The sequence below is a fragment of the Lycium barbarum genome, chromosome 10, assembly GCF_019175385.1.
Source record: "Lycium barbarum isolate Lr01 chromosome 10, ASM1917538v2, whole genome shotgun sequence".
NCBI lineage: Eukaryota > Viridiplantae > Streptophyta > Magnoliopsida > Solanales > Solanaceae > Lycium > Lycium barbarum.
In genome coordinates, this window is record NC_083346.1 from 113,011,803 (window position 1) to 113,021,255 (window position 9,453).

The 9,453-nt window shown below is 37.2% G+C and overlaps 1 pseudogene; it reads left to right on the forward strand.

Annotated features, from left to right (window-relative positions):
• The first annotated feature begins 7,432 nt into the window (after positions 1 to 7,432).
• Positions 7,433 to 8,969, forward strand: LOC132613330 (alkane hydroxylase MAH1-like; annotated as a pseudogene).
• The last annotated feature ends 484 nt before the right edge of the window (positions 8,970 to 9,453 follow it).

Consider the following 9,453-nt stretch of genomic DNA (forward strand, 5'->3'; position numbering starts at 1 on the left):
GATAACCCAAAAGCTAGATTGGACCTAAAGGAATATTGTAGGCGCCCTGAATTGAACTTGCAAGAGTTAGCGAATAATAAAGTGTTCAAACCCAAGGCTAGTTTTTCATTCACTTTGGAGGAGAAACGACAGATTTGTCAATGGATTAAGAATTTGCGGATGCCAGAGGGGTATGCGTCTACTTTTGACAAGCGTGCTGATATGAATGAAGGAAAATTAATTGGTATGAAAAGTCATGATTGCCATGTTTTCATGGAAACTTTGATTCCTATTGCATTTAACCGCCTACCGGAAAGAATATGGAAACCAATCACAGAGATAAGTTTGTTCTTCAAGGATTTATGTTCTAACACTTTGACAGTAGAAAACCTTCAAAGAATGGAACAGAATATTCCAGTCATTACAACTAAGCTCGAGAAGATCTTTCCATGTGGATTTTTTGATGTGATGGAACATCTTCCCATTCATCTTGTACAAGAAGCGCGCCTTGGAGGCCCGGTTCAAACTAGGTGGATGTATCCTTTCGAGAGGTAAGTAACCAAACTTACTAGCTCTTTCTTTAACAGTATTTTGTTAACTAATTACTGTTCCTATTGATATTAAACATGTGTGCAGGACCATTGGCAAATGCAAAAAATTGGCTAAGCAGAGATCTAAGATTGAAGGATCTATTTGTGAAGCATATCTTGCAAAGGAAACAGCGCATTTCTGTTCATATTATTTCAGAGAGCAAGTGTCGTGTATGAGAAATAGGCCCAACCGTAATGATGAGGGTGGGGTTGAACATAACTACCCACCAATGTCCATCTTTAATCAACCAGGACGAGGTTCTAAAAAGCCTCCAAAACGAACCCTGAGTAGTATGGAGAGGCAATCAGCTGTGACACATGTTTTGCTCAATTGCCCTGAAATTCAAGTATATATTCGGTGAGTGTCGAATTATGTTACTGAATTAAATGGGTAACCGATAAGGGTGAAACTAATGAAAATCTTGCATATGTCGAGCAGTTACTTCGTAGAACTTGAGGGCGATGAAGCCATATATTCTAAGTTTTCCCATTGGCTGTACGATTTTGTAAGTGTGGAAATTCATTGCATAATTTTAATTAAATGTAGGCTACATAGAAGTTATTGAATTTTAATTTTCCTCCTTATTATATAGGTTTATCATACAGGAGAACATTCCCAATTTGTGAAAGATATAGCTCTTGGACCAGGCAATGAAGTTAGGACAATGAAAAAGTACATTGTTAATGGCTACAAGTTTCAAACCGAAGAAGTTTCTCAATATAAGTAGACGAATAATAGTAGAGTGTGCATTAAAGGCGATGCTGATGGTAGCGGTGTAACTGTTGATTATTACGGTGTGCTGCAGGAGATCATACAACTTAAGTATCCAGGTTACCCTAAGAAGAAGATAACATTATTTCGGTGCAAGTGGTTTGATCCAAGCCAAAGAGGTACAAGGGTGAATCGTCAACATAACATAATTGAAGTCAAACACACAAGACAATACAATCGCTATGATCCCTTTATAATTGCACAAAATGCTAAGCAGGTCTATTATGCTCCATATCCTTTATGTAGGGATAAGGCTGATTGGTGGGTGGTTATAAAGACGAAGCCTGTGGGGAGGATTGAGGTCGATAATGCATTAGATGTGGCGTATCAAAATGATGTAACAGTTGTTCATCAAACGGTTGACACAGAGTTAGAAAATAGTTTGGAACATCCTCAACACATATTGGAAGAAGTTGATGAAGATGATGTAACTATCATAGAAAATGTTGAGGAAGAATCGACCGATGGACCTGAAACAAGCGATGAGGAAGAATCATCTGATGAAAATGAAACAAGCGAGGATGAGTGGGAGGATAACTAGTTGCATGTTAGTTTATTCTATACTTGATAATAACACAATTCTATACTTGTTAAATTTTTACCTACGATCAATATATCATTATTGAGTTATTAATTTTATGTATGCAGATGTCATCAGGTGGTAGTGATCAAGGTAGAGGTAGAGGTAGAGATAGAGGTAGAGCTGGAGGTACTAGTAAGAGAAAAGATAAAAGACCTATAGATCCTACAGCTACTAGTAGTCAGTCCATTCCGTCCGCTCCACATATGCAGTCTACTCCGCCTTCTTTTTTTATGTCTGGCTCTTCTATGCAGGGCCAGTCTGGTCAGTGGGTCTTTCAGCCGGCACCACCTCAGCCGGCATCATTTACCTATCCTACTTCTATACCTACACCTATGTATTGCCCACCACGTGGCAGATCTCCTAGCACATCGACCACTTTGTCTTCTTCTCCTTCTCCTTCTCCAAATGGTACACCTCCAAGTGTATCTAATTTGCGCCTTAGAGATAGCAGCTCTGAGCCTGAGTCACTACCATCCAACTAGTCTCAGACCCATCGTCTTCCTCCTGCACCTGCTCCTGCTCCTGCACCTGCACCTGCACCGGCTCCTATACAGGGACCGATACATCATGGTTTACAGCCGGGAGATAGAGATGCGATAGGTCGGATTTTCATCGTGCCTGAAGGAGTTGGGTAAGATTGTCTTTTATTAAGTTTTCCTAACATTTTTTTTCATCTTAATCTAATATGCATTATTTTTTTTAACTGCAGGTTCTATCCAGATCACGACACTACAAAAGTCATACTGGATGTTGTTCGGAGGCTTTATGGCAATCATTTTTATACTTCATGGACTGAAATCCCATATGATACTCGACAGGCTATGTTTAGAGAGTTTAACGTATGCATCTTATTATACATATTTTATAACTTGAATTTACTTTTATATAAATCATCTAACATTAGCTATTTGATTTGCAGATGTATTGTACATGGGATCCAATGGACAATGATAGGATTGCTGCAAACTTTGAGAAGAAGGGGAGTGCAAGGTTGTCTGATTGGTTTTCGAGGGCTAGAAGGTATATGACGATGCCCCAATGGCTAAACGCTGAACAGTGGGAGAAACTTAAGGCATATTGGCAAACTCCTGAGTTTATCGCCAAGTCTGAGCAGGCAAAGGCTGCCCGTGCATCCCAGAAAGGTGACTCTTTGCACACTGCGGGTGCAAGAAGTCAGGGGCACGTGGCTAGGACAATGGTAAGTAATTTTATACTTTTAAAGTTACCTACGATCAATATATCATTATTGAGCTATTAATTTTATGTTTAACTTTTTTTTTTTTTTGCAGAAAAAAGCTACGGGACAGATGCCAACTCAGGATCAGCTATTCCTAAAGACCCATACAAAAAAAGAAGAAGCACGAGTCGGATCCTACCTTATGGGTTGAGGACAGGGCTCGTGATTCCTATGTAAGTGATAATTTTATTATTTAAGTAATTATATATAAGTTTAATTATGATAATATTCGTTATATACTAAGTTTCATTTTTTAATATACAGAGGCAATATATGGATCATGTGGACCAGTACAGCCAAACTCAGCCTGAGCATCCGAGCCGTCCTCCACCGGAATTAGAGATAGATTTTTGGTGTAGAGCAATTGGGGGAGTACAAAAGGGTAGAGCGTACGGTCTAGGCCCAAGGAACAACTTAAGTCGCCTTCGGTCAGGATTGCGAGGTGAAGGGTCGCAGCTATGGCGCAGCAAATTGCTGAACTTAATAGGAAATTAGCTGAAACTGAGGCAAGAAGAGTTGAGGAAAGTAACACCATGAAAGCGAATATTGAATTGCTAATGGCACAAGTTAAAAGCCACATCGCATGTGGACGTTTTGGTGTGCCCCCTTCTCCCCCTCCCTCTGACCCAGAAGATGATGATGACGGTGATTTCGTAGCCCGAACACCGAATGATCAGTTGTAGTAGTTTGAATTTAATAATGGACTTATGTTAAAACTAGTTAATGGTACTTTTGGTTGGTCATTTAAATATTTCAGAACATTGAAGGTTTATTTAGATCGTATTTGATGTGTTTTATTATTACTTAGGATGATTTTATGTGTTGTAGCTCTTTTAGAATTGATTTGGAGCATTTTAATGCTAGTTTTGAGCAGCTTTTGTTATTGGTTTCTGAGCAAATTTTGGCACTGGTTTTTGTGCAGGTGTGGTTGCAGAAAATGCATGATTTGCATGCTGAAAATTTTCCAGAAAACCGACGGAAAATCGACTCTGTCCGTCGGTTTTCTGGAAATTAATTTTGCAGATTTTCCAGAAAACCGACTCTGTCCGTCGGTTTTCTGGAATTAATGCTTATATTTTACAAAAAAAACCGACTCGCTGTGTCGGTTTTATAATTAAAAATAAAAAAAATTATATAAAAAAACCGACGCAGTGCGTCGTTTTTTCATAAAATATATATTATTTATATATAAGATAAAAAATCCGAATTTAATAAAACGACCCTGTCCGTCGGTTTTTTAATTTTTAAAAATATTTGAATAAAACCCGACGGACAACGTAACCGATGCTGTCCGTCGGTAAAAACCGACGTTGTCCATCGTTTTTCTGAAAGCGAGGCTATTAAAACCGACGGACGTTAAAATGTCGGTTTCCCGTCGGTTTGGTTAAAAAAACTGACGCTAGACGTCGGTTTTTGTCAACGGTTTTTTCCGTTTTTTTAGTAGTGTAACCTGGAAAAAATACACTCTCGTGCCACCCTTGCGTCGCAAGGGTGCCACACATGGGAAAAATTTGGTCAGAGAAGGCTTCTGCTCGCGCCACCTTTGCGATGCAAGCGTGCCGCTGCTGCCTTCAGTAAAATGAGCATAACTCTTTGAACATAGCTCCGTTCAAGCTCCACCATATAATGTTGGAAAAGTATTTCAAAGGGCTACAACTTTCATGTTAAGTTTTCTCAAATTCTCAACGAATTTTCACGAAATCGAGCTGGAAGGTAGACCTGCCATAAACTTAGCCGATTCTATTAAATCTTAAACACCTCACTATTTGTCTTAATTTCATAACAACTATTTTCACCCAAACTCATCCCGGTAGTACTTCACATGTCTAAAATGCCACATTAATACTCATTTAACACATCCACACCTAATTCAAATTTACGGAGTGTTACGTAAAAGGTGGCAGGCTTTAGGCTAAGCCATGGAGGAGCGGAGTTCGAATCCGACTCAAAACAATTATTTTTTTTGTTGATTTGAAGGTGAGCACCCAGGACCATTGAATACTCGATCTTCCACTGCATGATGAAAATCAGATGGGTTACAAGTGGGAGAAAGGAGTGTATGTATAACCTAATTACCCCAAGTAACATTTCCGCATGTTCAGCTTCTCATAATGATCACTATATGCAATTTAAGTCCGTTATATTCGTGGATCTGTAAATGCCGAAGTGGATCCCGAATTATGCAGGATCCATTCATCCTGAGGCTTATCATGAGCGATCATTAACGATCTACCGGTCACTTTACTCCGGAGCAAGGCAAGTCATGGCCCCTGTACCATGTTTGGCATGACCTGGAAACATCCCCGGAGGATGTTATCTGGGCACAATCTTGAATCTTGGCCGGAGCTATCTTTGGTGAGCTGGTTCTGATTAGACTCGATTTACCACGTGTTATTTTCTAAGTCTTCCACGTTTCGAATCTGTATTTTGACACTCATAACATTTCAGTTTAAGAAATTATATGTTCTTTAGTACTTTCTTCGTCCCAATTTGTTTGAAGGTTGACCAGTTTGGGGAGTCAAACAGTTTTTTCTCTGACTTAATTTATAACATAGATTCTTCGAAGATATTGTTGCAATGATGTAGGTTGTGCATTCCAAACTACGCACATATTTTCATCCAATATGTTCTACTACTCTTATTTGTCACTTGAACAATAACTTCGTAAAAAAAAAAAAAAAGTGGGACAGTAGGTGTAATTGGTTTAGATCTCAAAGCAACGTACGACCCTTAATAGTTAACTATCAAAGTGTTGGATTAGATCTGAAAGTAGTATAGGCACCGATTGTCGAGCAAATTGGAGTTCACTCCAATGCTAGAATATGCGTGAAGCAACTGAAATAACAAGAAATATAATATTCTAAAGGCTTGACTTAGGCTTTGATTGATCATATGAACATATTTGGTCTTCGTAATAACATGACTAAACAACTTGACTTTTTTCCTGTTAACTCAAAGTTTTTTTGGTTACCTATTCTGTGTCCGATATATGCTTTGGACTCAATTAATATAAATTTGCACCGAGAAGTCTTACTTTGAAGGATAAAACATTTCCTATCAAAAGACGACTTCATACTCAGGGTCGGACCCGTGACCTTTGATTAAGGATGAATGAGTAGATACCAATTCATCACAACATTTGATGGTCCTATTAAACTATCTATTCTAAAAGAAAATATAACAAATACCAAGTAACTAAAAAAAATCTTTATATGGGTAAGTTTAAAATAATTTCCTAATATATTTCATAGCTGGTGTAGTTCTTTAAGTTAATTAAATATGATCATTTTAGCATCCTTCGATATTTAACAAACTCTGATTGTTAAATTTAATTGGAATGGTAAGAAAAAGAAGGCTTGAACTAGAAAAATCTAGAAAGTCCTATCAAATCCTAGAAATTACAGTATGACCAAAAACTGTACGAAGAACCAGAAATAGAAAAAAAAATAGTAGTAATTGCATCTCCCTCCAAATGTGAGTTCCAGTTAAAGAAAATAATTTGTTACAGTTTTCGTTATACTTAACGGTTAAAGTTTGTTAAACATTTTAAAGAGACCAAAAATGCTCATTTTTAAAAAATTTATGGAATCAAAACTGTTCAAAACTATATTTTAGAGATGATTTTAAAATTATTCAAAAAGAAAAGGATCATTATTAATTATTTTTCACTAGATACCACACAACCAAGTAAAAAAGGTTTAAAAGATGGAAGAGACACAGGTTGAATTTTTTAGAGAAAAATGTGAACTTCCAATAAGTAAGTATTCTCTGGTAGAAGTCAAAACAACGACGGTTATGATGAGATAGAATATGATTTCTCTAGCTTTAATTAGAGGTTTTAGATTCGAGTTCCTGAGAATAGAAAAAAAATTAATAGAAAGTTTTTCCTCTTGTAATAAACCTTACATGGCGCAAATCTGAATTAATCAGAATCTAAAACGATATCGAAGAGCAAGTGGGGAAAACATTCTCTCTCGCAGAGACCTTTGGCGAGGTATCTTCCACTAGGCTATAAATTATAATTACAAGACAACTTGTACAATAATTTATCGAACTGATGATCTATTGATCTTAGATGCTAATTAATTGACAATGTGATGTCTGACATTGTTCTTGGGAAAGTGAAATAATACTAGTAATAGTAGTACTTACTCTCAATCATATAACATAAACTCCCAATCATATTCAGGTCATGAGACCCTATAAAAGAAAAGGAATTTATCCATAATGCCTTAAGTAAAGCCCCAAGGAGTGGTAACACAAGGCAAAATATGGCTTTCAATTTTCTATTATTAGCCTCAATAGGGTACTTTGAAATCTTTCTAGCAATCTTTTGCTTTTTTATCTTGGCTTTTGGAGGCAAAGGTGATTTTGGTTGGAAATGGCCATTTCTTGGAGAGTTCCCAAGCCTTTTTCTCCATATAAACACAATCCACCAAAGCCTTACAGAATTATTTTCAAGAATTGGGCCTACTGCCTTGGTAAAAGGTCCTTGGTTTGCAAATATGGATATTTTAGGCACAGTGGATCCTACAAATGTGCACTATATCATGAGCGCAAATTTCCAAAATTTTCGAAAAGGGCCAGAGTTCACGAAGATTTTTTAATTTTTGGGCGATGGAATTTTTAATGCTGACTTTGATTTGTGGAAGAATCAAAGGAAAATTGCTAGATCATTGATCACTCATCATGGATTCCACAAGTTTTTGGTGAAAACTAGTTGGGATATGGTAAAAAATGGCCTCATCCCGGTTCTCGAATTCATGGCTAAAGAAGGTAGGATTTTCGATTTACAAGACGTTTTTCAGAGATTCTCATTTGATACGACAAATGTGCACTGTATTAGTGACAGGGTTCTCAATCCTGGTTCTCTCTCTGTTGAACTTAACAACATCGTCTTCTTGAAAGCCATGGATGATGCCAGTGAGGCCATGTTCATACGCAATTTATTGCCACAATGTGTTTGGAAGTTGCAACAATGGATTGGAATTGGACCCCAAAAGAAACTGCGCGAAGCAAGGGAAGTATATATCGGTGAAACGCGAAGAATTGAGGGCCAGAGGAGAAAAAATGAAGGAAGAAGAAGAACAAGAGGGTGTTGATTTATTAACATCATACATAGACAATAATGATGGAGAAACAAACAGGACTAAAGTTTGATGACAAATTCTTGAGGGATACCATATTGAACTTTATGATCGCGGGGCGTGATACGACTAGCTCAGGACGGACTTGGTTCATCTGGCTAGTTGTCACGCACCCCGAGATTGAGAAGAAAATAAGGGAAGAACTTAAGGCGATCATCCCAGTGGGAGAAGGCGAAAAACGGAGGCTTTTTAAGGCGGACGAATTGAAAAATGCAATATATTTACACGCTGCATTATGTGAATCGTTAAGGCTATATCCCCCGTACCATTTCAGCTAAAGACTCCACAAGAACCTGATATTCTCCCGAGTGGGCACCACGTTAATCCCAAGATGAGAGTGTTCATTATTTTGTACGTGATGGGGAGGATGGAATCTTTATGGGGAAAAGATGCATCAGAATTCAAGCCAGCGAGATGGATTTCAGAGCGGGCAACGATGAAACATGTGCCATCTTACAAGTTCTTTTCTTTCAATGCAGGGCCAAGGATTTGCCTAGGGAAAGAAGTGGGTTTTACTCAAATGAAAGCTGTAGCTGCTGCTGTAATTCATAATTACCATGTTGAAATGGTGAAAGGTCATGAAGTCTACCCTAATGTCTCTGTTAACCTCTACATGAAACATGGATTTAAAGTTAGGATTAAGAGGAGGTGGGAAAATTAGTAGTAGTACTTTATATGATCTCCTCCTTCCTTTTTTCTTTTTTTCTTTTTGGTCTTTTAATCTGTATGTGGAAGGTATAGTTATACCTGTATTTCATTTTCAAATAATGTGAAGTTCAGTAGCCTAAAAGCAAAGAATAATAAACGTGTATTTCCCATGTAGATTAGTGCAGTTAATAATAGTACTATTGTTTTTCATCTCAATAATACTACGTATCTCACTTATGATACTTTATTTTTTATCATAATCAAAAGTTTATCCATCAAATGTTAGGAGCTAGCTAGGGATACTGAAAATGATATGGTTTGATTGATTATTTTAAAATTTTATATCGTACCAAAATTTTAGCCTACTCTATTATATTGTATATAACTAAAATTAGGCTTTTCAAAATTGTCTCAATTATCTCGATATCCATTAATGTCGGTATGATTCGATTAATTTTCGATATTTTAATTTTAAACATCACGTAAAAGTGGCAATG